Source organism: Patagioenas fasciata, chromosome 9 (assembly GCF_037038585.1).
Source record: "Patagioenas fasciata isolate bPatFas1 chromosome 9, bPatFas1.hap1, whole genome shotgun sequence".
NCBI classification, from domain to species: domain Eukaryota; kingdom Metazoa; phylum Chordata; class Aves; order Columbiformes; family Columbidae; genus Patagioenas; species Patagioenas fasciata.
Genome location: NC_092528.1, coordinates 2,201,779 through 2,211,237, shown reverse-complemented (window position 1 = coordinate 2,211,237; position 9,459 = coordinate 2,201,779).

Sequence of the window (9,459 nt, the reverse complement as noted above, 5' to 3'; positions counted from 1 at the left end):
ACTCACCCTTTATATATTTATAAACATTAATAAGGTCACCCCTCAGTCTCCTCTTCTCCAAACTAAAGAGCCCCAGCTCCCTCAGCCTTTCTTCATAAGGGAGATGCTCCACTCCCTTAATCATCTTTGTTGCCCTACGCTGGACCCTCTCCAGCAGTTCCCTGTCCTTCTTGAACTGAGGGGCCCAGAACTGGACACAATATTCCAGATGGGGTCTCACCAGGGCGGAGTAGAGGGGAAGGAGGACCTCTCTCGATCTACTGACCACCCCCCTTGTAATACACCCAAGGATGCCATTGGCCTTCCTGGCCACAAGGGCACAGTGCTGGCTCATGGTCATCCTGTTGTCCACCAGGACCCCCAGGTCCCTTTCCCCTACACTGCTCTCTAATAGGTCATGCCCCAACCTATACTGGAACTTGGGATTGTTCCTGCCCAGATGCAGGACTCTACACTTTCCCTTGTTAAATTCCATCAGGTTATCCCCCGCCCAACTCTCCAGCCTGTCCCGGTCCCGCTGGATGGCGGCACAGCCTTCTGGCGTGTCAGCCACTCCTCCCAGCTTAGTGTCATCAGCAAACTTGCCAATAGTACACTCAATTCCCTCGTCTAAATCATTAATGAATATATTGAATAATATTGGCCCCAGTACTGACCCCTGAGGCACTCCACTAGATACTGGCCTCCAACTGGACTCCGCACCATTGACCACCACTCTCTGGCTTCTCTCTTTAAGCCAGTTTGCAACCCACCTCACTACTCTATTGTCGAGACCACACCTCCTCAATTTAGCTGTGAGGATGCTGTGAGGGACTGTGTCAAAGGCTTTACTGAAGTCAAGGTAGACCACATCCACCGCTCTGCCATCATCCATCCACCTTGTTACATTCTCATAAAAGGCTATGAGGTTGGTCAAGCATGACTTACGCTTGGTAAAGCCATGCTGACTGCCCCTAATGACCCTCTTATCCCTGATGTGCCTTGAGATGGCACCAAGGATAAGCTGTTCCATTACTTTCCCAGGGACAGAGGTGAGGCTGACCGGTCTATAATTACCCGGGTCCTCCTTCTTGCCCTTTTTAAAGACTGGAGTGACATTTGCTTTCCTCCAATCCTCGGGCACCTCTCCTGTTTCCCAAGACTTGGCAAAAATGATGGATAGCGGTCTAGCAATGACTTCAGCCAGCTCCCTCAGCACCCGCGGATGCATTCCATCTGGACCCATGGATTTATGGACGTCCAGACTACTTAATTGTTCCCTAACCCAGTCCTCATCAACTAAAGCAAACTCCTCCATTAACCTGGCTTCATCCGGGGTCTCAGGGGTACAGGGTTCCCCAGGACAGCCTCCAGCGGAGTAGACAGAGACAAAGGCGGCATTCAGCAATTCTGCCTTCTCTGTGTCTTCTGCCACCAGGGCACCCACCTCATTCATCAGTGGGCCTACATTGCCTCTGGTATTAGTTTTATCTGCTATGTATTTGAAAAAGTTCTTCTTGCTGTCCTTGACCCCTCTCGCCAGCTGTAATTCTAAGGAGGCCTTGGCTACCCTAGCTGTCTTCTTGCATCCTCTAACAGCAGCCTTATATTCCTCCCAAGTGGCCAGTCCCTGCTTCCATGACCTGTAAACTCGCCTCTTCTGCTTGAGCTTACCCAACAGATCCCTATTCAACCACGCAGGCCTTCTGGCTCCCTTCCTTGACTTCCTGCGTGTGGGGATGCTCTGATCCTGAGCATGGAAGAAGCAATCTCTGAATGCAATCCAGCTCTCTTGGGCCCCTTTTCCTTCAAGCAGTCTTGCCCATGGGATTTCCCCCAGCAATTGCTTGAAAAGGCCGAAATTAGCCCTGCCAAAGTCCAGGGTTGCAATTCTACTTGCTATTCTGTTCCTGCCACACGAGATGCTGAACTCCACCATCTCGTGGTCACTGCAACCCAGGCAGCCCTCGACCTTTACTGCTTCGACCAGACCCTCTTTGTTAGTGAGGATGAGATCCAGCAGTGTACCTCTCCTGGTGGTCTCCTCCACCATCTGCATGAGGAAGTTATCATCAATGCACTGGAGGAACCTCCTGGACTGTGGCTGACTGGCTGAATGGTCCTTCCAGCAAACATCAGGGAAGTTAAAATCACCCACAACAACCAGGGCCTGTGACTGTGAGGCCACTCTCAGCTGCGCATAGAAGGCCTCATCAACTTCCTCAGTCTGATCTGGTGGCCTGTAATAGACACCTACAACAGTATCACCCCTGCCAGCCTGTCCCTTGATCCTGACCCATACACTCTCAACTCGTTCCTCATCCGCTCCTGGGCAGAATTTAGTACATTGCAGTTGCTCTCTCACATAGAGAACAACTCCACCACCACGCCTGGCTGGCCTGTCTTTCCTGAAAAGGGCGTAGCCATCCATGACCACATTCCAGTCATGTGAACTGTCCCACCGTGTTTCTGTAATTGCCAACAGATCATAATCTCCCGACCGAACATAGGATTCTAACTCCTCCTGCTTATTCCCCATGCTGCGCGCATTGGTGTACAGGCATTTCAGGGAGGGAGCAGAGCACACCAATTTCTCCCTAGGGGCACAGGAGGCCACAAGGTCCTCATCTGTTTTAGAATGCTGCCCCACTGGGGCAAGCCCAAGTACAACCCCATCCCCCTTCGAACCTAGTTTAAAGCTCTCCAAATGAGCCCAGCTAATTCCTGCCCCAGCATCCTTTTGCCTCTGCGAGATAAGCCTTTCCCGCGTAACACTGTCCGGACTGGAGTCTTATAAAACCAATCACCTGATGACATAATTTCGAGAGCAACAGCAGCAATTTGCAGAATTCAGCTTCTTTGGGGAACTGAGAAATTGCTGAGCTGACACCAAGTCCTGCTGGGTCCCTGTCACCTGCAGAGTGCCCGCATCCTCACCACGGTAGCGGGCATTGTGACAAAGGTTCTATGTCAGCTGGGTGTGGCAGCCGAGCGCCCCCTAGGGGAGGAGGAGCCTGTCAGCCCCGGGCCTGTCACTGCCTGCTGTCCCCCCTGTCAGCAGCGAGGCCTCTGAAAAGTTTCAAAAACATCCCCAGACTTGGGGCCAGTGTGGCCAAAAGTCTCCAAGAGACAAGTTGGAAAGAAGGATATGGAACAAAGGGAGAAAACAAAGGGAGCAAGCTAAAGGGAGGGAAGAGGAAAATCTAGTGCCGGGCTGCAGGACTGAAATGGAGGAATGGAAAGACAAAAGCCAGGAAGCAGGAGAGCTTGAGAAAAGGAGAGAGGAAATAAGAGACATGCAGCCAGACGAGGGCTTAGTGAGAGAGGCTGGGACAGAGAAAAGGATGAGAAGGAAATAAGGCAAGGCAAGGCTAGGCCAAAGGACATTTCCTTGCTTTATATTTTCTACCACATTTATCTGGAGACGAGGAGGAACGCCATTAGACCTGATGGATTAGGCCCAATCAAAAACCCCGGCTACTTGAGACACTTAGACTAAGCCTAAAATGCAAAGATCTCTCCATAAGGATGGTTTTTATACTCTACTTCCACAATCTGCTGGCAGTACAAAAGAATAAGCGGCAGATCTACTCACGCTGAGTCACGGTGCTTTGCTCCTAAGACCATGCATACCATGGGAATATTTCAGCATTTCTGCTCTGGTTTTCAGTGTATTACACCAAAACACCCACCTGATGACATCATTTCAAGAGCAACACCAGCGATTTGCAGAATTCAGCTTCTTTGGGGAACTGAGAAATTGCTGAGCTGACACCAAGTCCTGCTGTGTCCCTGTCACCCGCAGAGTGCCCGCATCCTCACCACGGTAGCGGGCATTGTGACAAAGGTCCTATGTCAGCTGGGTGTGGCAGCCGAGCGCCCCCTAGGGGAGGAAGAGCCTGTCAGCCCCGGGCCTGTCACTGCCTGCTGTCCCCCCTGTCAGCAGCGAGGCCTCTGAAAAGTTTCCAAAACATCCCCAGACTTGGGTCCAGCGTGGCCAAAAGTCTCCAAGAGACAAGTCGGAAAGAAGGATATGGAACAAAGGGAGAAAGCGAAGGGAGCAAGCCAAAGGGAGGGAAGAGGAAAATCTAGTGCCGGGCTGCAGGACTGAAATGGAGGAATGGAAAGACAAAAGCCAGGAAGCAGGAGAGCTTGAGAAAAGGAGAGAGGAAAGAAGAGACATGCAGCCAGACGAGGGCTTAGTGAGAGAGGCTGGGACAGAGAAAGGATGAGAAGGAAATAAGGCAAGGCAAGGCTAGGCCAAAGGACGTTTCCTTGCTTTATATTTTCTACCACATTCATCTGGAGACGAGGAGGAACGCCATCAGACCTGATGGATTAGGCCCAATCAAAAACCCCGGCTACTTGAGACACTTAGACTAAGCCTAAAATGCAAAGATCTCTCCATCAGGATGGTTTTTACACTCTACTTCCACAATCTGCTGGCAGTACAAAAGAATAAGCGGCAGATCTACTTAGGCTGAGTCACGGTGCTTTGCTCCTAAGACCATGCATACCATGGGAATATTTCAGCATTTCTGCTCTGGTTTTCAGTGTATTACACCAAAACACCCACCTGATGACATCATTTCAAGAGCAACACCAGCGATTTGCAGAATTCAGCTTCTTTGGGGAACTGAGAAATTGCTGAGCTGACACCAAGTCCTGCTGTGTCCCTGTCACCCGCAGAGTGCCCGCATCCTCACCACGGTAGCGGGCATTGTGACAGAGGTTCTATGTCAGCTGGGTGTGGCAGCCGAGCGCCCCCTAGGGGAGGGGGAGCCTGTCAGCCCCGGGCCTGTCACTGCCTGCTGTCCCCCCTGTCAGCAGCGAGGCCTCTGAAAAGTTTCCAAAACATCCCCAGACTTGGGTCCAGCGTGGCCAAAAGTCTCCAAGAGACAAGTCAGAAAGAAGGATATGGAACAAAGGGAGAAAGCGAAGGGAGCAAGCCAAAGGGAGGGAAGAGGAAAATCTAGTGCCGGGCTGCAGGACTGAAATGGAGGAATGGAAAGACAAAAGCCAGGGAGCAGGAGACTTTGAGAAAAGGAGAGAGGAAAGAAGAGACATGCAGCCAGACGAGGGGTTAGTGAGAGAGGCTGGCACAGAGAACAGGATGAGAAGGAAATAAGGCAAGGTAAGGCTAGGCCAAAGGACATTTCCTTGCTTTATATTTTCTACCACATTCATCTGGAGACCAGGAGGAACGCCATCAGACCTGATGGATTAGGCCCAATCAAAAACCCCGGCTACTTGAGACACTTAGACTAAGCCTAAAATGCAAAGATCTCTCAATAAGGATGGTTTTTACACTCTACTTCCACAATCTGCTGGCAGTACAAAAGAATAAGCGGCAGATCTACTTAGGCTGAGTCACGGTGCTTTGCTCCTAAGACCATGCATACCATGGGAATATTTCAGCATTTCTGCTCTGGTTTTCAGTGTATTACACCAAAACACCCACCTGATGACATCATTTCAAGAGCAACACCAGCGATTTGCAGAATTCAGCTTCTTTGGGGAACTGAGAAATTGCTGACCTGACACCAAGTCCTGCTGTGTCCCTGTCACCCGCAGAGTGCCCGCATCCTCACCACGGTAGCGGGCATTGTGACAAAGGTTCTATGTCAGCTGGGTGTGGCAGCCGAGCGCCCCCTAGGGGAGGGGGAGCCTGTCAGCCCCGGGCCTGTCACTGCCTGCTGTCCCCCCTGTCAGCAGCGAGGCCTCTGAAAAGTTTCCAAAACATCCCCAGACTTGGGTCCAGCGTGGCCAAAAGTCTCCAAGAGACAAGTCGGAAAGAAGGATATGGAACAAAGGGAGAAAGCGAAGGGAGCAAGCCAAAGGGAGGGAAGAGGAAAATCTAGTGCCGGGCTGCAGGACTGAAATGGAGGAATGGAAAGACAAAAGCCAGGAAGCAGGAGAGCTTGAGAAAAGGAGAGAGGAAAGAAGAGACATGCAGCCAGACGAGGGCTTAGTGAGAGAGGCTGGGACAGAGAACAGGATGAGAAGGAAATAAGGCAAGGCAAGGCTAGGCCAAAGGACATTTCCTTGCTTTATATTTTCTACCACATTCATCTGGAGACGAGGAGGAACGCCATCAGACCTGATGGATTAGGCCCAATCAAAAACCCCGGCTACTTGAGACACTTAGACTAAGCCTAAAATGCAAAGATCTCTCCATAAGGATGTTTTTTACACTCTACTTCGACAATCTGCTGGCAGTACAAAAGAATAAGCGGCAGATCTACTCACGCTGAGTCACGGTGCTTTGCTCCTAAGACCATGCATACCATGGGAATATTTCAGCATTTCTGCTCTGGTTTTCAGTGTATTACACCAAAACACCCACCTGATGACATCATTTCAAGAGCAACACCAGCGATTTGCAGAATTCAGCTTCTTTGGGGAACTGAGAAATTGCTGAGCTGACACCAAGTCCTGCTGTGTCCCTGTCACCCGCAGAGTGCCCGCAGCCTCACCACGGTAGCGGGCATTGTGACAGAGGTTCTATGTCAGCTGGGTGTGGCAGCCGAGCGCCCCCTAGGGGAGGGGGAGCCTGTCAGCCCCGGGCCTGTCACTGCCTGCTGTCCCCCCTGTCAGCAGCGAGGCCTCTGAAAAGTTTCCAAAACATCCCCAGACTTGGGTCCAGCGTGGCCAAAAGTCTCCAAGAGACAAGTCGGAAAGAAGGATATGGAACAAAGGGAGAAAGCGAAGGGAGCAAGCCAAAGGGAGGGAAGAGGAAAATCTAGTGCCGGGCTGCAGGACTGAAATGGAGGAATGGAAAGACAAAAGCCAGGAAGCAGGAGAGTTTGAGAAAAGGAGAGAGGAAAGAAGAGACATGCAGCCAGACGAGGGGTTAGTGAGAGAGGCTGGCACAGAGAACAGGATGAGAAGGAAATAAGGCAAGGCAAGGCTAGGCCAAAGGACATTTCCTTGCTTTATATTTTCTACCACATTCATCTGGAGACGAGGAGGAACGCCATCAGACCTGATGGATTAGGCCCAATCAAAAACCCCGGCTACTTGAGACACTTAGACTAAGCCTAAAATGCAAAGATCTCTCCATAAGGATGGTTTTTACACTCTACTTCCACAATCTGCTGGCAGTACAAAAGAATAAGCGGCAGATCTACTTAGGCTGAGTCACGGTGCTTTGCTCCTAAGACCATGCATACCATGGGAATATTTCAGCATTTCTGCTCTGGTTTTCAGTGTATTACACCAAAACACCCACCTGATGACATCATTTCAAGAGCAACACCAGCGATTTGCAGAATTCAGCTTCTTTGGGGAACTGAGAAATTGCTGAGCTGACACCAAGTCCTGCTGTGTCCCTGTCACCCGCAGAGTGCCCACATCCTCACCACGGTAGCGGGCATTGTGACAGAGGTTCTATGTCAGCTGGGTGTGGCAGCCGAGTGCCCCCTAGGGGAGGGGGAGCCTGTCAGCCCCGGGCCTGTCACTGCCTGCTGTCCCCCCTGTCAGCAGCGAGGCCTCTGAAAAGTTTCCAAAACATCCCCAGACTTGGGTCCAGCGTGGCCAAAAGTCTCCAAGAGACAAGTCGGAAAGAAGGATATGGAACAAAGGGAGAAAGCGAAGGGAGCAAGCCAAAGGGAGGGAAGAGGAAAATCTAGTGCCGGGCTGCAGGACTGAAATGGAGGAATGGAAAGACAAAAGCCAGGAAGCAGGAGAGCTTGAGAAAAGGAGAGAGGAAATAAGAGACATGCAGCCAGACGAGGGCTTAGTGAGAGAGGCTGGGACAGAGAACAGGATGAGAAGGAAATAAGGCAAGGCAAGGCTAGGCCAAAGGACATTTCCTTGCTTTATATTTTCTACCACATTCATCTGGAGACGAGGAGGAACGCCATCAGACCTGATGGATTAGGCCCATCAAAAACCCCGGCTACTTGAGACACTTAGACTAAGCCTAAAATGCAAAGATCTCTCCATAAAGATGGTTTTTACACTCTACTTCCACAATCTGCTGGCAGTACAAAAGAATAAGCGGCAGATCTACTTAGGCTGAGTCACGGTGCTTTGCTCCTAAGACCATGCATACCATGGGAATATTTCAGCATTTCTGCTCTGGTTTTCAGTGTATTACACCAAAACACTCACCTGATGACATCATTTCAAGAGCAACACCAGCGATTTGCAGAATTCAGCTTCTTTGGGGAACTGAGAAATTGCTGAGCTGACACCAAGTCCTGCTGTGTCCCTGTCACCCGCAGAGTGACCGCATCCTCACCACGGTAGCGGGCATTGTGACAAAGGTTCTATGTCAGCTGGGTGTGGCAGCCGAGCGCCCCCTAGGGGAGGGGGAGCCTGTCAGCCCCGGGCCTGTCACTGCCTGCTGTCCCCCCTGTCAGCAGCGAGGCCTCTGAAAAGTTTCGAAAACATCCTTAGACTTGGGTCCAGCGTGGCCAAAAGTCTCCAAGAGACAAGTCGGAAAGAAGGATATGGAACAAAGGGAGAAAGCGAAGGGAGCAAGCCAAAGGGAGGGAAGAGGAAAATCTAGTGACGGGCTGCAGGACTGAAATGGAGGAATGGAAAGACAAAAGCCAGGAAGCAGGAGAGCTTGAGAAAAGGAGAGAGGAAAGAAGAGACATGCAGCCAGACAAGGGCTTAGTGAGAGAGGCTGGGACAGAGAACAGGATGAGAAGGAAATAAGGCAAGGCAAGGCTAGGCCAAAGGACATTTCCTTGCTTTATATTTTCTACCACATTCATCTGGAGACGAGGAGGAACGCCATCAGACCTGATGGATTAGGCCCAATCAAAAACCCCGGCTACTTGAGACACTTAGACTAAGCCTAAAAGGCAAAGATCTCTCCGTAAGGATGGTTTTTGTACTCTACTTCCACAATCTGCTGGCAGTACAAAAGAATAAGCGGCAGATCTACTTAGGCTGAGTCACGGTGCTTTGCTCCTAAGACCATGCATACCATGGGAATATTTCAGCATTTCTGCTCTTGTTTTCAGTATATTACACCAAAACACACAGTATCACAGTATCACAGTATCGCAGTATGTTTGGGATTGGAAAGGACCTCAAAAGATCATCTAGTCCAATCCCCCTGCTGGAGCAGGAACGCCTAGGTGAGGTCTCACAGGAATGTGTCCAGGCGGGCTTTGAATGTCTCCAGGGAAGAAGACTCCACAACCTCCCCGGGTAGCCTGTTCCAGTCCTCTGTTACCCTCACTGAGAAGTTCTTTCTCAAATTTAAGTGGAACCTCTTGTGTTCCAGCTTGATCCCATTGCCCCTTGTCCTATCATTGTTTGCCACTGAGAAGAGCCTGACTCCGTCCTCGTGGCACTCACCCTTTATATATTTATAAACATTAATAAGGTCACCCCTCAGTCTCCTCTTCTGCAAACTAAAGACCCCCAGCTCCCTCAGCCTTTCTTCATAAGGGAGATGCTCCACTCCCTTAATCATCTTTGTTGCCCTACGCTGGACCCTCTCCAGCAGTTCCCTGTCCT